The 16,757-nt window shown below is 36.4% G+C and overlaps 1 protein-coding gene across 2 annotated transcripts in view; it reads left to right on the forward strand.

Moving 5' to 3' along the window:
- The window catches only part of LOC118266270 (phospholipid phosphatase 3), a 114,102-nt gene that overhangs the window by 12,851 nt on the left and 84,494 nt on the right, over positions 1–16,757 (forward strand). The window contains exon 1 of one of the 2 annotated variants that reach the window (XM_035579670.2): positions 12,377–12,688. The exons of the other annotated variant lie outside the window; for it this stretch is intronic. The gene's annotated coding sequence lies outside the window, so the exon portion shown is untranslated. Of the gene's footprint in view, positions 1–12,376; positions 12,689–16,757 lie in introns of those variants that run through there. 2 annotated transcript variants of the gene reach the window in all.

Here is a 16,757-nt window from a genome sequence, read left to right on the forward strand (position 1 = left end):
AAAACTAATGTTTTTGATGAACCTGAACTTTTTAAACTACAATATCTAACCAGCAGCCTGCTAAGCGAGGAGATTATGACAAACCCAGAAACCCTCTAATAGAGAGGATCACTATTTATGTTGAGCAGGGCCGTAGCTAGTGCTGTGTTTCGGGGCCCCCGGACAACGGGGCAACAAAAATATTTCTTATTTCTTTTCAAAATTAGAAATTTCCTAATAATCAATTCCTTTTTCCGCCTTAAACATGCGTTCAAAATTGGCAGCAACTTTAGGAAAATTAACGTCATCACAAGGCCCACAAACATGGGCTCACTTTTATAACACAGGTAACTCCCCTCTCATCGAAAATCATCCAATGACTCAACATTGGATGATTTTCCCATAGAAAAAAATGAAAACATTGCTCACAAACAAAATTTTATATGTCCCACCAAGGCACGCTGCGCCACTGATGTTGAGTATTGTAGAGGAAGCTCATAGTCCAACTGCGAACTACGGCAGGTTAAACCGACATTTAACCATATCTAAAAATCATGAGTGGCGACTATTTTGAATCGTGACTAACGTACACGAAAGGTTGGTGAGCAGGATTACTGATTAATTTAATCTATTGTATAAGTAAACATAGCATTGTTCTATGGTTCGTAGCTAGTTTAAACAATGAATGTAGGTTTCCATAAGGATCCTTGTTTATCATTTGGATGTAATTTTCTATTTGATTATGAACTTTCTTTGTTAAAAGGGAAGTTTTCAATTAAATATAGTATCTTTCTTAATCTTCATATCCTATCTATGGTGACACTGTACGTATAATGCATTCATACTATCTATTTCAATGAATGTGGATCACAGAAAAAGTTTTTCCGTGCGGGAAAAGAACTTGCGACATTTATTTGAACTGCAAAATAAAATCTTACGCTTTTCATTACTATTCATCATGCTCTAAAACAAAGAATTTTATAATAAGTCCAACCGCACCGAAAACCCCATTACCATACTCTTTAATTGGGAAAGTCCTTACGTAAGTAGGTACAGAAGGACTATTTTCCCATAACCCAACCACCTCATTTGTCATCGCATTCACCGCTGAAATTCATGTCGACTGACATACAAAAATAGTTTCCGAGTAAAATTTACCCATTTACGGAAATGTTGTGTTTGGGCTATGCATTCTAAATGGCTATGAGTCATCTACTCGTTGGCTTTAGTTGGTAGTCGTGGTAAGCCAATGCTATCACTAGTTTTGTATATGTAGGTTGTTACTATGTATTTGGTAAGCCATTTCGTGTGCCAATTTAATTAGTCATGTGTTTATTTTTAAAGAGAGTGATAGTAATGAAGGTTGTTGAGATATTTTTAGAGGTACAAGCCTGTCTCAATCTCCTAAAACCGCTGCAACTCCTGTAAGCCAGGATCTACAGTAGATATGACCATGAAGACACCAAACCTCTGAAGTCCAGCATGAATTTAATAACCTTGGATCCCGCAACGAAATAAATTAAAATATCGCATTAGATGAGAAAAAAAAAAACGAAATACTCGTATTTTCCATTTCTAGTTGTTAAGATTATGCTAAAATTTGCTTTTGTGATTTTTCACTATGTCTGGCTATTCGAATGGAAAACAGACATAAAGATGGTTATGCAAGTTAGTAGCCGTTTTACACTAGTAATGATGTGCGTCCCATATAATAGAGGATGAGTCTGTTACCTGTCCACCCGGCACAATTCCAGTCAATCCAAACTCCAAGCTAACTACTTCTAATATTTTCATAGTTCATCAAACTACAGTTATTTTTAAATGAAACTTAATAATAGAAATTTTATTACCTACAGGGTTTGAGTTAATAGTTCTCCGATTTCTTAAATATAGAATTCCAATAAGTAATTACTTGGTTACATGGTCTCGGCGGGGTCCACCGGCAGGTTCACACATTGTGGTTGGAGGGGTTCGTATCGCAGTAAATTCGACCATTAAATATCTTGGTCTGATCCTCGACAGTCGATGGAACTTCGGACCCCACCTCCGGCAACTGATTCCCAAATTGAGGGGAGCAGCAGCGGCGCTTTCGCGGTTGCTTCCCAACTTGGGGAATCCTAATACACCCTGCCGGTGGTTATACATGGGGATCGTGCGGTCAATGGCCCTCTACGGCGCACCAGTTTGGGCGGATGGACTGACGGCACCCAATATCGCCTTACTAAGAAGTCCACAGCGCGCAATGGCCATTAGGGCGATAAGGGGTTACCGCACGATCTCTTTCGAGGCTGCTAGCCTCTTAGCTGGATCCCCACCCTGGGACTTGGAAGCAAAGGCTCTCGCATCACTATATAGGTGGCGCGGAGAGCTGGCTGCCCGGGGCGAGCGATATCCACCTCGAGTTCTTGAGGCACGAAGGACTGAACTCCGTCGTGAGTGCAGGGCACGCCATTATAGCGGCAGTAAGTCCCGTCATGGAGGCGTGGATCGGCAGAGGGCATGGTGTCCTAACCTTCCGGTTAACACAGGTACTTACCGGACATGGCTGCTTTGGAAAGTACTTGCGTCGCATAGGCCGGGAGCAGACATCGGTGTGTCATCACTGCGATGGTGGTTTGGAGGATACGGCGCGGCATACGCTCGAAGAATGTTCTGCATGGGCAGAGCCGCGCCCTGAACTCATTGCAGTACTCGGCGGGACAGATCTCTCACTGTCGACTGTTATACAAGCTATGGTTGACAGTGAGAGTGCTGGGATGGAGTCACTACCTTCTGTAAACAAGTTATGTTGGCAAGGGAAGCGGCTGAAAGGGAGAAGGAGTCAAGTTCTCTTCCCTCCAGCCGTAGACGCGCCGGTCGTCGCCGCCGTGAGGCGGCAGCCGATCTACGACCTCCATAGGAGAGGCCTGCGGGCGACTGACTGGGGGAGTCAGACGTCCGCTGTATAGGCGAGAGTAGGCGTTAGCGTAGTGTTCCACGCGCGCTACTCGAAGAAGGGAAGCAGCCTCCCAGGGCCGCTAACGTGGCGGGACCTGCCGCAAACGTAGCGGTAGGTCGAAGCCTGCCGGGTGCGGTGAATCCGTGAGGGCAGCCCGGATCACGGCCACAGGCAGTGGAGGAACACCGCGGTGGTTTTAGCCGGTAAGAGTCCGGCACACCCCCCGTCGTCCCCACGGCGTGGGAAGTCCATGAGGATTTCCATCGCGATACAAAAAAAAAAAAAAGCTATATAAGCTTGATACTTAATATAGCATGTATTGGCAAACTTACGTTCGAGTTTGTGTTACACCTAGAACAGAGGTCATTGCCCTGCAGTGACACATAGTGCTTGCAGTTTTCTCCAATTAGGGGCAACAAGCACCAGGTTTAATTACTAATTAAAATAACATAACGTTGTAATGGCTAAGGTACGTTATTTTCCTAGAAAGGACATAACCTTGTCACCGTTGGTTTTTGTCCTAATTTACTACATTGGTGACCAAACCAATCCCAAAATTGGAATTTATTTATTCATTTATTATTATTTTTTTTTTATTATAGCAAATTTCTTTTAAAAGGTGGATATAATTTGGTTCATTTTCTATGATTCACAATGATGATAGGTAATCATCATGATCTGTCTCAATAACTATCCAGCGCTGCGGATTAGCTAGCGGGCTACCGGGGCTCCGACTCCGGGAACGTCAGGAGTATATTGTATAGTGAGATTTGTAAAGAGATTTAAAACTTTAAACAAACTTGCCTCTGCTGTAGTTACACGATAAGATGCTTTCTTCAGATAGGTAGTTAAAGTAATAGTTCAATCTTAATTAATAATTATGTTGTTAAACTTTCTTTATTTTGAACGGTGGATGAGTAGATGGAAGATATTGTGGAAAGGCATTTATGTGACTTGTTAGTGTGATACCTAATTACTTACGAATTATGAACATGCAACGTCACGCCGTTTATCCACGAAGGAGTAGGCAAAAGTGCACATTACGTCACTTATAGCCGCTATACAATGTACGCTCTCTTTTCACTATTTGTGACTCTATTAGCCACATACTGGGCACAAATCCATACTCCGTGCTACTACTGAGAAATTTTCGAAAAAAGCCCATCAATTCTTTGGCCGACCCGGGAATCTTCTGTGGCTATCTTACAGTGCACCTCTGGCTACACCTTACATACATAATCGTCCCAATTTTCACCTCGAAATCGAAGCTTCTTTCACACCGACTATCGAGACTCCCTTTTAGCTCGCTACCAAGAAACCTAGAGAGTATAATTTCCCAGTAAGTGACACTCTCTAATACAAGCAGCTATACTTATTGCCAATGAACGTACACAACATTAGCTGAACTGGTTTAAGAAACCGGTTGGGTGTTGCTAACTAGTGGCTATTACGGTTGATGAGAATTAAATAGACTATATTTGAAATTGCGCATAAACTAGATTACAATTTCACGTTGATTGATATTATATGTGACTAATTGCAAGACAACCATGCTTTGGTACAAACGGGCTGGCTCTCGCTATCCCCAATCTCCAAACCCAAATCCTTAACCCCATAAAGGACATCAATGCACTTGGGAGTTGGGACTCCTTGGGTGTCGCCGGTGTCAGTCCTTCTTTTCTTGTTTTGTTTTTTTGAGAGATTAATTTTCCAATTATGTCTGGCTAGAGGGAGTGTCAGACACTTACTAAAACGAAACACCAAAAATCGACCTCGGCGGTGTGGTCGAATGGTCACAGTCGTCTATCCTCACTCACCCCAGTCAAACCCGAATATTCTTAGTCACCCTATTGACTAAGGATACTTACTTGGGTGTGACTTTTCAGTTAAAATAATAGGTAACAATATGTTTTCCGAGGTTTTCCCAGGAGGCTACAATATGGGGTATTTCAAGAAGCAAGTTATTAGGTATCTTAATCACTGAATAATAAAAGGTCTGTAGGTTATGACGAAATCAGCACAAACATCATAAAAGCTTCAGCTATAATAATATCGCCAGTGCTAGCTTATCTAATCAACATTTCTTTTTCAAATGGTGTCTTCCCTGAAAAGCTTCGCATATCAATAGTTAAACCCCTTTTCAAGAAGGGATGTCAGTTAGACGTAAACAACTACAGACCTGTCACCTTAATCCCGATACTGTCAAAGATTTATGAAAAAGTCATGCACCATAGACTAAATTTTTTTCTTAATAAGTACAGAGTAATAAATGAAGAGCAAAACGGTTTCCAGAAAGGAAAATCAACTACGTTAGCAGCATACTCATTAGTTAAATCTGTTACAGAGAGTATAGATAATAAACGTCCGGTCACAGTAGTCTTTTTAGATATGAGCAAAGCTTTCGATTTAGTTAACCATGACAAATTGCTTGCGAAATGCGAATATTATGGAATTAGAGGTCCAGCTATAAATTGGCTCCGAAGCTACTTAGATAACAGAAAGCAGTGCGTAGAAGTGACAAATATTAACAATAAATTTGTGTCAACCACTTATAGATCTCAATTTAAAGTAAATAAAGCAGGAGTTCCCCAAGGCAGTATTCTGGGGCCTCTCTTGTTTCTTTTGTATATAAATGATGTTCCTAATGTTACTCACTATAAATGCGTTCTGTTTGCAGACGACATTTCAATTATAATACCGGAAGATAGTAAGGAAGGGCAAACCGAAATAGTTCACAGTACTTTACACACAATAATTGATTGGCTAAACGTTAACGATTTACAAATAAACCTGTCAAAAACTAATTTTATACAATTCAGTAATTATAAGCAAGTGCCACAAAAGATTAACATCGTATACAATGGTGAGGAAATATCAAAACAAAAGAGTGTAAAATTTTTAGGTTTAATATTGGACGAAAATTGTAATTGGAAGATGCAAACAGACACTACATGTAAAAAACTAAATAGATTTGTATATGCATTAAAGAAACTTAGACAAAGTGCTGACACACACACAGCCCTCACAGCATATTATGGCTATGTGCAATCTGTTTTGAGGTATGGTCTGGTTCTCTGGGGTAATTCTACAGATATAAATAAAGTGTTCATTGTACAAAAAAAATGTATTAGGGCTATATGCGGTGTTAGTCCAATAGAATCGTGCAGACCACTTTTCAAAAAATTACGTGTTATGACTGTGGTATCCTTATACATTGCTGAGATAGGTATGTTTGTACGAAACTATCCTCAATTATATCCTAAGGTTAGTGAGAATTGTAAATTTAAACAGAGGGATCCTACAAAATTAAAAATGGAAAGATGTAGAAGTACTTTACATAAGAAAAATAGTTCAATGATGATAATTAATATATATAATAATATTCCTAGAGAAATAAGAGAGCTACCTACCACGAAATTTAAAAGAAAATTAAAAGACTGGCTTATTGAAAAGTGCTTCTATACCCTAGAAGAATTTTTTAAGTATAGAACATAATTTTATATGTAATAATAGGGTTATTTAAGTTCTTAAGTTTTCGCATGCCTACTGAAGGCGAAATGTGTTTAGCTACATAATTACCTGTTACCACCTTTTTTGTACCATATTTCGGCGAATAAAGATTTATTATTATTATGTTTGTTCCTTACATAATCACGGGACCACAGGGTCCCGGACCTTTGGAAGGCGTACGAGGGGCCGAAGCCAACTCGCAGAGGCCCGTTGAACAATTTTAATCTAAATGTAATGGGACATCAGCCGGCGATTATCCCTGTATGCACTATGGAAGTACACCAAAGGACAATCCCCGGTTGATGCAGGACTATTGTGAGATATGGTAAAAGGAAATGATAGGGCTATGGGTGTGGGTGGCTGTGGAATAGTTAACCGGTTAACTATGGGGACTATGGCCCCTGCCCCTGACCAATATTGAAAAATACGGATAAACAGGCAGGGGGTGACTCGCAAACTCAATAGTGGGCCCCGGAAACGGCCGCTAGCATGTAGCGACAAGGGAAGCAACATCCGTTGAGCTGCTTGAGGAAGGGGAGGCATCCCACGGCTATCAGAGCAATCCCGGAAGTACGGTCAAGACCCCTACCAGCATCTTACTGGGATACGTCCTTCCCCCAAGTGGAGCTGAAGGCAACTCCACTCTTGCGAATCTCCACTCAAACCAGCCGATTAAGGCAAGAGTGAGGTAGGAGAGGCCACTCCGGATAGTCACGAGTACTAACCGGAGTTAAGAAGTAGGGCCTCTCCCGGGAGTCAGGTCCGTGGGGTCGCCACTGCCCAACAGCTCGCCACAAGCTGCCTTGCGGACTTATTATTATTATTATTAAGGGTCGGGAAAGCGCATGTAATGCTCCAAGTGGTGCAACCGCAAGGTGGGCCGTGTTCTATCTTGCCACCGTAGTATTATAAAAAAAAATTTTGGGTTTCTTCTTCATTTTCTGTACATTAAGTGTACACAGTTTTAAATAGCGCCCCATGCATGACACCACTGCGAGGTAATCTCTCTCTTCCTGACAACAATACCAATGTATCAGAAATGCAAATGGGATTACTAATGTAATGGAATTCGTGGTACATTTAACCTTGACATTTAAATACAGTGAAACCTCGATAAGTGAGACTTCAAGGGACCTTCAAATTGGTATCACTTATAGAGGTATTCCACTAACCCAGTGTCTCAGATAACCAGGTATAAATAAACATTTGTCTCATTTACAGAGGGTTCCATTAATGGAGGTGAACATACAGGTTATTTTACATAAAGAGGTGTGATTCTTAAATAAAACAATGTGTTATGTGCACATTATAAATTAATAAGAATAAGTAAATCAACAAACAAAACGATGTTGTCTCAGTTACTGAGGTTTATGCATTAAAATTCACTTGCTGTCTCAGATATAGAGGTAACTAAGATGATAAATTGAAAGAACGAATCCCAGTTATAGAGGGTTGTTTGTCCCACTAATAGAGGTAATTCAGTGCCAATGGGTAGGGACCTCAGTATGAGTTCCATTTGTGGAGGTTTCTCACTTATCCAGGTCCCACTTAACCAAGTTTCACTGTACTTGGTACATTTGGATTGGAGTGTGATGCGTCAGTGTCGGTCTGATGGCTCATCACATCCCTTTCCTATCATACCAGTGTGACACATTGAATGATATAATGGTGCAAGGATAAGATTGAGTTTTTCCAAATACAGAAGTAACACCGTCGACAACAACATCTGTAATATATTACTTTTGAAGTTGCATTCACACTTGAGTTATAATGACTGCTTACCACCAGGCGATCCGTAAAATATTTTTCACTAGCTTTTGTCAGCGGATTCGCCCGCAGCCCCGTAGAATAAAAAATGTTCTATGTGTTATTCTAAATCATAAACTCACCCCTGATCAAAATCACCCGACATCCCGATCCCTTCAGCCATTTTAACGTGATTGAGTTACGCATATGCACACAAACTCACAGACATTCGTATTTATAATAAATATTAGAATTAGTAAGATAATCCATACAACTAATAATCTCTTGTTAACTTAAATGGTCATTCTATGCAAATTCTTATTATTCAGAGCTTGCATACATTTTAGTGCAGACGCAATAACTTATAGATTTCTCAGAAAAATACCTTGTCTAAATTAAAAATCTATACAAAATTATCTACATACCTAGGTGGCTATTTTTCTTTCAATCTGATTATGAGTTCCATGAAGGATTATGAATAAACATGAAGTGTTGATTATGTTTTATTAATTCAATATTATTGAACAAGATAGTTGCAAGGTCAGGCTCCAGTTTGCTTCAATACAAACTGGTTTGAGCCCCACGTTTTTTAACCTTTGCTTTTGAACCAATTTTATTTTTATGGTTGCCCGGTTTGCCCCTGACTACCTGTAACTAAATAATAAGGTTAAGAGTATTATAAAATCTCGTGGATATATTATTATTAGAAGATAGATATTCTTTATCAATATAAAATAATATCTGAATAAGAAGATTTAAAAAGTAGATCAGTCCTCTTTTACATTCCCATTATACGATTATTAAAATTTTTACTTAAAAAAAAAACATATATTATGTTTTGAGTCTCATGAGATTCTCAAAGTCTTCTCATATAACTCAAAGGTGACCTGACTAACATAGTAATCTATCAACGCACCGTCCATGCCACTGAACAGATCGGGCTGAAATTCATTCATAAAATAGGGGATGACAGTTTGTAAAAAACTTTGTCAATTTGAAATCGATCTGGCTGAGACTGTATAAAGCTAATATGACGTAGGCATCCCCTAAGAAAGGATTTTGATAAATTTCATTAATAAGAATAGGTTTTACTTTGGCATTGAAATGAACAACGCGCTTTTCTTAAGTGGCCAGTTACTGGTGAGTTTACCCTACTTCTTAACACGAGCGAAGCCGCGGTCAAAAGCTAGTCTTATCATAAAAAAACATAGTTTGACAGAAAGTAATGAAAATTTCACGTGAGAGAAATAAGTACTTAACCTACCTTACACCCGTGCGAAACTGAGGTGCATTGTGAAATACAAATAACATTCCCATCTTCTTAAGAACACAATTCACTTACTCTTTAATTTGGTAATGGAATAATTTGCACATCGATATAATTTACATGCGTGTCTAAAATTAATTGTCCTTGGTCCGTGCTTCAAGAACTAAGGATTCTTGTAGATAACTGGATTTAAGTGGATGATAACCAGATATACGTATTACGGAGTTTCGTTGTTGTTTAATATTAATAGAACATTTCAAGAGTAGGATATTTAATAGGTACCTATAGTATGCTAACTGCTGTAGTCAGAGACTTTTAATGATTACTTTAACTAATTAATAACGATTTTGTATTGAAAACAATTGCTAAAGACTGTGTTAAGTAACCATTAAATTAATTGTAAGAAGCGTGTGGGAAACCTATGTGTATAAACCTAAGCAATTGATAAACTTAATAGTTGTAGTGTAGGTACATTAACAAAACAATAGATTTTTAGTTTTAATTCCGCTTATACAAAGTAACGCCTGATTCTACTCTATTTACTTATAGTGTAGATAATTATCTTTAACTCGAAGACTGACTTCTACTTAAGCAATTGCACTAGGTACCAATGCGTCTACTAAGAGTCTACTGGTTGGTCTCCTTTAGGTGTAAATGGTGGCCACTAGAGAGGTTTTAGTGAGGTAAAAATTCCACACTCCCTAGTTTTTTAGGTACTCAAAAGTTACCAATTCGTATACTAACAAATAAATCCTTAGCACACGTCTGTAAAACCAAGTTTCCATCACGAAACCAATTAAGAATTAGGTTTAGAGACCGTTAATGTTAACTAGGAGGTTTATATTTAACTTATTTATGCGTTAGTTACGTTGTTCTGTGCTATCGATAACCTAGTTACGACTTGATTGCCGGAATCACTATAAAATGTTAAGTTCATGTGTTTTATACTGTACTCACAGCTTCACATCAAGCTATGATAAACCAGTATAAACTGAACGTTGATTCTTTGGACAGGTCGTACAAAGTGAGACACTGATAAACTGGTTTTTTATAACTACATGTGTAGTTGTCTGTAGTAGGGTACCAGGAATTTGTAATAGTAATGTAATTGTAGTGAGTTTGATAATATGGTAAATAAATGTTGGTATTGTGTGTACAAAACTACTGTAATTTCTAAATATCGCGTGACGTCACTTCTAGGTACATTTTATACGTAGAAATGACGTATTTGTTCTCACTCCTAAACTTTGATTCGTTTTATCTAAGTATTGTTATCTTATATGACAAAATTAAAAAACACAAGTCTAATATTTTTTCATTACCTAACTGACGGATTAAATAGATTTTTAATTTTTATACCCCGTCATCATCCCTATTACATACATATTGCTCTGACATAACCAATAGCTTAGCTGGTTAAGTTAATCACTTATACAAATCAAGCGATGAACGCACAAACATTCTGTTAATATTAAGTCATCAGATAAGTATTAATTATTATTTCCTTAATGATCTAGAATATCTAAGAATTTTCCTTTAAATTCTTTAAAAGGCCATGTTTTTCTGTCTGGTTTCTTAGCTTTGATTTTCTTTTGAAATAACATTCAACAGATGTGAATCATTTATACAGAGAAGTAATCGGATAAAAATGCAAGGAAAAGGTAGTTGATTAATTTATTCATTATCGATTCGTTTTAAATTTTCCATGACTTCTCCCGCTTTGGCGAGGCGAGATCCCTTAGTGTCGAGACTCTTACTGACTAAAAACCTCCGCGTTCCGGCTAGGTAGTCCGCAGCTCCGGATCTCCCGCCTCCTTGGTTTACTGGCAGAGGATTGAGATTGTGAGCGAGTAAACTTAAATAGGAATAAGAAGCTATTATTTTTATACTATTTGGAAGCGAATGCGAAGGTGATTCGTCGGTTAATTCTTTTACCACCCTATCCCATAAAAAACTCCTACTAATAAGAAGAAAATATAATACGGAAAATTAATTCACGCGTAATAATTTCATAAAATCCTAGTTGCAAATTGCAATTAACTGCACCTGACAAATAGTTTTTTCAGAAAAATATATTTAGCGTAGCGTATAATATTTAGCATATTCTTACAAATATTTTTATACAAATATCTTCTGCCGCTCATATAAACCTAATTTGAATTCATAACTTTAGTGCAAGGCCAGACTAATCTTGAAGAAAAAACTCGGGCTAATTGGCTAGATAGCTTGTAATGATCGCGAACTAGACAATTTGTATGGCACCATGGAGTCTAGCTACAAACCTATTTGTCAGTGTTGTTAATAGGCCATTAAACCATTAACTCATTTGATACATAAATATTTATGATAGGTATTCATACTTGTTTGCGTACTAAACCTATCTACTTGATTATAAACAGACAAGGCTTTATAACAGCATTCCTATGCATTTAGTAGTAATTTCTGTTATTTTAATTAGTGTTTTAATGCTCATTATAATTTTAATTTACACATCGCAATGAAAAGATATAAAAAAGTTAGTTGCGATAAACAACGCCATCTAGCGGGGAGTAGAAGCACTATAGTTTACGGTGAACAGGTTGGTCACAGTACCGCCATCTAGTGTGCAGTGGAGAGAAGTAACGTTTAGCATGTTTGAATTTTGAACAGGTGTAATGTAACTATTGTAATTTGTAAATTCTGATATTTTTTGCTGTAAAGTAAAAAATAAATAGTTACAGAAAATACGTGATTTTTTTTCTGGATCGACCGTTGTGCATTGTTTACAAAGTTCAAAGGATAATCTAAACATCCAATACTAAGAATGTTTACGTTTGTTATTTGGTGACTTCAACAAAGTTTTTGTCAACGACGAATTCATAAATAACGGGCATCCGCTGTAGGTACCGCGTAACGCGTAGATCCCTCCAATTTTTTAATTCCACTCACTGAACCATCGGGTTGAGGCGGTATCGTATCGTCGGATCGTCAGTCAGCGATTGCCCAGCGCGCTCCACGAACGCGCGGCCATTCCCGCTCATTTTCAAATCTCGACCGAATCGAACATAGACACGATAAAATTTTGTGTTCCTTTTAAATTCGAACTATTTTACGCCCATTCTTTTTTTAAACGATTATTTTGAAGTGAATAGTGTTGTGCAGTGCTTTTTTGTTTATCGATAAAATTGTTTTTGTTTTTTTTGACAATAATGATTTCGGATTTATTTTTCTGCATCATCGGCTAGATTAGCCGCTGTGAATATTTTTTGGTAAGTAGAAAAGTATTTTATAAATTATTATAATAGTTATATAGTCCACATGTTCAACTTGTTTACTTAGAAATTTTAACTTCGAAAGTTTATCAGTGCAAGTGTTAAATAGTGTTGCACGGGAAATAGATAAGAACATCATTATTTATTATTCCAAATGGACACACTTGATTCTGTAATTAGTTAATACGTGTTACATAATTGAACATACAATTTTATTGCTGTGATAAGTTAAACAAGCCGGCTAGTTAGGAGTTACATAAGTAAAGAAAAAAATAAACAACAGAAGTCATTAAAAAGAACACGATAAGTAAGTAGCTACAAATAAATTGAATCAATTCCTTCTGATAAAGGCAAAAAAATAAAGTGTATGTCTTTCGAATTTATTTTTTCTCATGAATGTTTTTTTCTTATAACAATATAGGTAGCTTTGTAGCCTTGTACCTTTTAAATTAGATTTATTTAAGTTCCTTCTTGATCAAATGTCAAGTCCTATATAAATATTACAATGATAAAACAACCATTTTTATTTATTCCAAAAGTTTAATAGAATAAATAAAATCACACTGGATACCTAATGTTTACCTTTCTATAAAAAAAAAAACTATATAAAATAAAATACAAATGGATATTCTTATAAGTATTTTATTATTTTTTATTTACGATAAAAATGTAAAATACTGTTACACCTAAATAATATTATTTCCATTTTATTTCTAGTAAATAAAACATTTGAACTGGGTGGTCTTCTAAGTGTTTATTTAGGAATAGTTCATCGATATTATTACGGACTCAAGGTCAGTAGAAAATGCAATCTTCATCCAAAATTAAAATGCAATCTTTATACAAAAACCCGCGATTTTCTCGTTTTATCTAATTTTGTTGGTAAGTATGGCATTGGAATTTATGGTTATGTCATTCCTTTAATCGCACTATTATCAGGAATTTGCGTAAAACAAAGCTATAAAAGATGCAAATCTTATTATTTATTCTTAAACATTATCTGCATTCTTACGTAAATCATACCGGATATTTAAATAACATTAAACGACCTTACACATATTTACAATTAAAACAAAAAGCCTATCAATCTTTTAACAATAAAATAAATACTTATACAACTAAAACGCACACTATACCAATCACACGCCTTTTCACAAACACTATCGATCACAACACTAAACTATCAACAACAAATCGTATCACAAAATATTATGTTTAGTTACTCAGTCAATATCACAATGACTGTACATTTCTTCTCTACATACTTATAAACAGCAAATCAACCTACCAACCTGCAAAAAAAATCATTGAATTTTCAACTTAACGTTATCTTAATAAAGTTTAAAATATAATTTGACACAAAAGAGTAGGTTGACCTGCTGCTGTCTGCACTACACTGTTATCAACGCCTTGACCTCTAACACGTTGCCTGACATATGACCGATAAGATGTAAGTTCCGTGGTAGCATTTAGCGCCAAAATGTTATAAGTTTTAATGTCACTAGTCTAAATGTTTTGATGATTGCTTGAGGTGACCCTAATTTTTAAGAATGAGTACATTATACATACAATATTTTTTATATAAAAACGCCTTTGCGTATGTATTTTCTTAGGCTAAATATTTTAGATACTAAATTCTTGTATCTAGGTAATTGCTCAGAGCAAAGAAATTAATTTCCCGACTAGGATGACATGAATTGACTTAAGGACTTCAGGGCGCTTACTCTTGAAACTTAAACTTAAAGGTTTCATAAAATGTATATCCAAACGGAACAAGAGTGTGTGTACAAGGAAGCATTTAGAGAAGAATTTATAAAATTCATACACCATGTGAATGAATCCATGCGTATTCAAAACTACGCATGAAGGCTAGTGTTTAAAGAAAAACCTAAAACACAATCAAAAACGGTCTAGGTTTACAAAACTAGAACAATTTCCTAAAAAAGTAAAACAAAAAAGTTCACACAATAGACATTCAACAGTCGGTGAATGAATAAAGGGAAAAATGTGAAAAATGAATGGTGAACTTCGAATGAATTCGGTACAAATTCTAAATATTCAATTCATCATAATCAAACGTAATTATGTAAGGCCTTTCAATCCTCAATGAAGTAGGCAACTACTAAAATATTTGAGAATCCGATAAACTCCAATAAAAAACTTTGTCTAATCCGACAATTTAATTCAAGACAATTTGCTATCGAACTTGCGACCAGTCAGCATAAATTATAACAGTCTTTAAAACATACATATGTGAGGAAAAGCGTGTTACAACCTTTTCTACCTACCCCCCTGGAGAAACTAAACTATGGTATTGTTACAAAATGGTCTTAAACACAATGAGAACTACCCATTTCCTTACAGTAATAAAATGTACGGAAATAGCAACATGCATTATGCGATATTGTTTTATGCTACAAATAATACTTGTAACTCTGAATTCTACTTCAACCAAGGAAATGTTTTCGATTATGACATTTTTTATAGCACGTGACTTGTAAATTATAAGGCATTGTATGGGTTAAAACCCATACAGGAGTTTGAAGATTAGGAAAATTAAAAGACATCTTTTTCATGAATAGGTCTCGACCCTATCTAAATATTTCTAGGAAAATCCAGAATTCATCTATCTATACCTTGAATAACAGAACTTATTTCTTTTTCACAATTCATTGAAGTTTTATCGTGTATAGTTTTTATAATAACTATCGTGAGATCTTACATTAACTAAAAATACACGGTATACACGCGTTAATTAACTGAGAAATTCCTCTGTAAACTCGAAACTAGTAGAGCTTTTCTCCATTAATTTACGTGAGTAGACCGTGATTTTTAGTTAATTTGCGGAGCCTGTTACATCTACCTTTTTATCTATTTTTTTGGAATAAAAGGGAAGTAAGATGTTATGTTATATTACAGTTTATTCAAATCATGACTCGAATCAAATACCTCTCCCAAAGCAGTTACATTCAAAATTACTCGTCCAACAAGTCCAACGCAATAAAGATAATCCAAACAGATTTTATCAGTCAAATGAATATAACCATAATGTTTCACAGTATAAAAGTTGCATGGTAACGAGCGGTGACCCAATTAGTGTTAATTTCATCGTCTCAGCTAATGCGACAAGTAGACTCCGTGGTATGCTAACTAGTGGCGGTCACAGAGCGAGTGCATAGCTTGGATGCTTGAAACCAAATCTTTAGTATTGTGAATGGATGTGTTTGAGATGTTGCTTAAAAGTGCTGAATGTATTTTGATGAAACTCGATGTACCTGTTTTTTTTTTGTGGTATAAGCTGGTAAGCAAACAGACTGATCACCTGATGGTCAGCAATCGCCCAAGGACACGCGAAACATCAGAGGTGTTCCAAGTGCGTTGCCGACCTTTTGGGGTTAGGAATTAAAGGGTTTTGGGGTATCTGGATTGGGAAGGGGTAATTGGGTAAGTTTTTGGGTACAATTTAGTACTTGGCATTTAACTCCTCTTCGAGACGTCCGATCGGCCTGATATTTGGTACATATTCTTAATCTTGATACAGTATTTAGCCCATTAAAACCATATTACTTATTTAAATTTCACGTCTCTCATAGAATATTGTAAAAATATTGTCGAATTTGTTTCTGTAAGTTTACTTATTTATAGAGCCAAACAACCAAGAAACCAAATATCCGATTCGCAATCCAAAGAAACTCAAAAACTTTTAACATCTACACAAAAAATACGACAAATAACATTCATCGATCAATTGAAACTATCAATAATAACAAGTCTAGCTACTGCCTGGCTAGACACGTCGACAGATAGCAAAAAATGTATTACTTTTTTATAGACCTCAATTGGCTGCGGCAGAAATTGATGCAGTGACCTGAAATATCGTCTGGGTCAAGATTTAGTCTTATCTGCATGCCCAAACATGGATGAATTAATGAATATAAAGATTACACAGTTTAATTTAAAACTTTGAAGCATTGTTATTGGTATTTAAAGAAGATTTGTTCATCTCTAGTTGCCGTACTAAGAGACTTTTAATGGTTAGAAGATAGGCTTAAAACCACTACATACT

This window comes from Spodoptera frugiperda, chromosome 7 (genome assembly GCF_023101765.2).
Source record: "Spodoptera frugiperda isolate SF20-4 chromosome 7, AGI-APGP_CSIRO_Sfru_2.0, whole genome shotgun sequence".
NCBI classification, from domain to species: Eukaryota; Metazoa; Arthropoda; class Insecta; order Lepidoptera; family Noctuidae; genus Spodoptera; species Spodoptera frugiperda.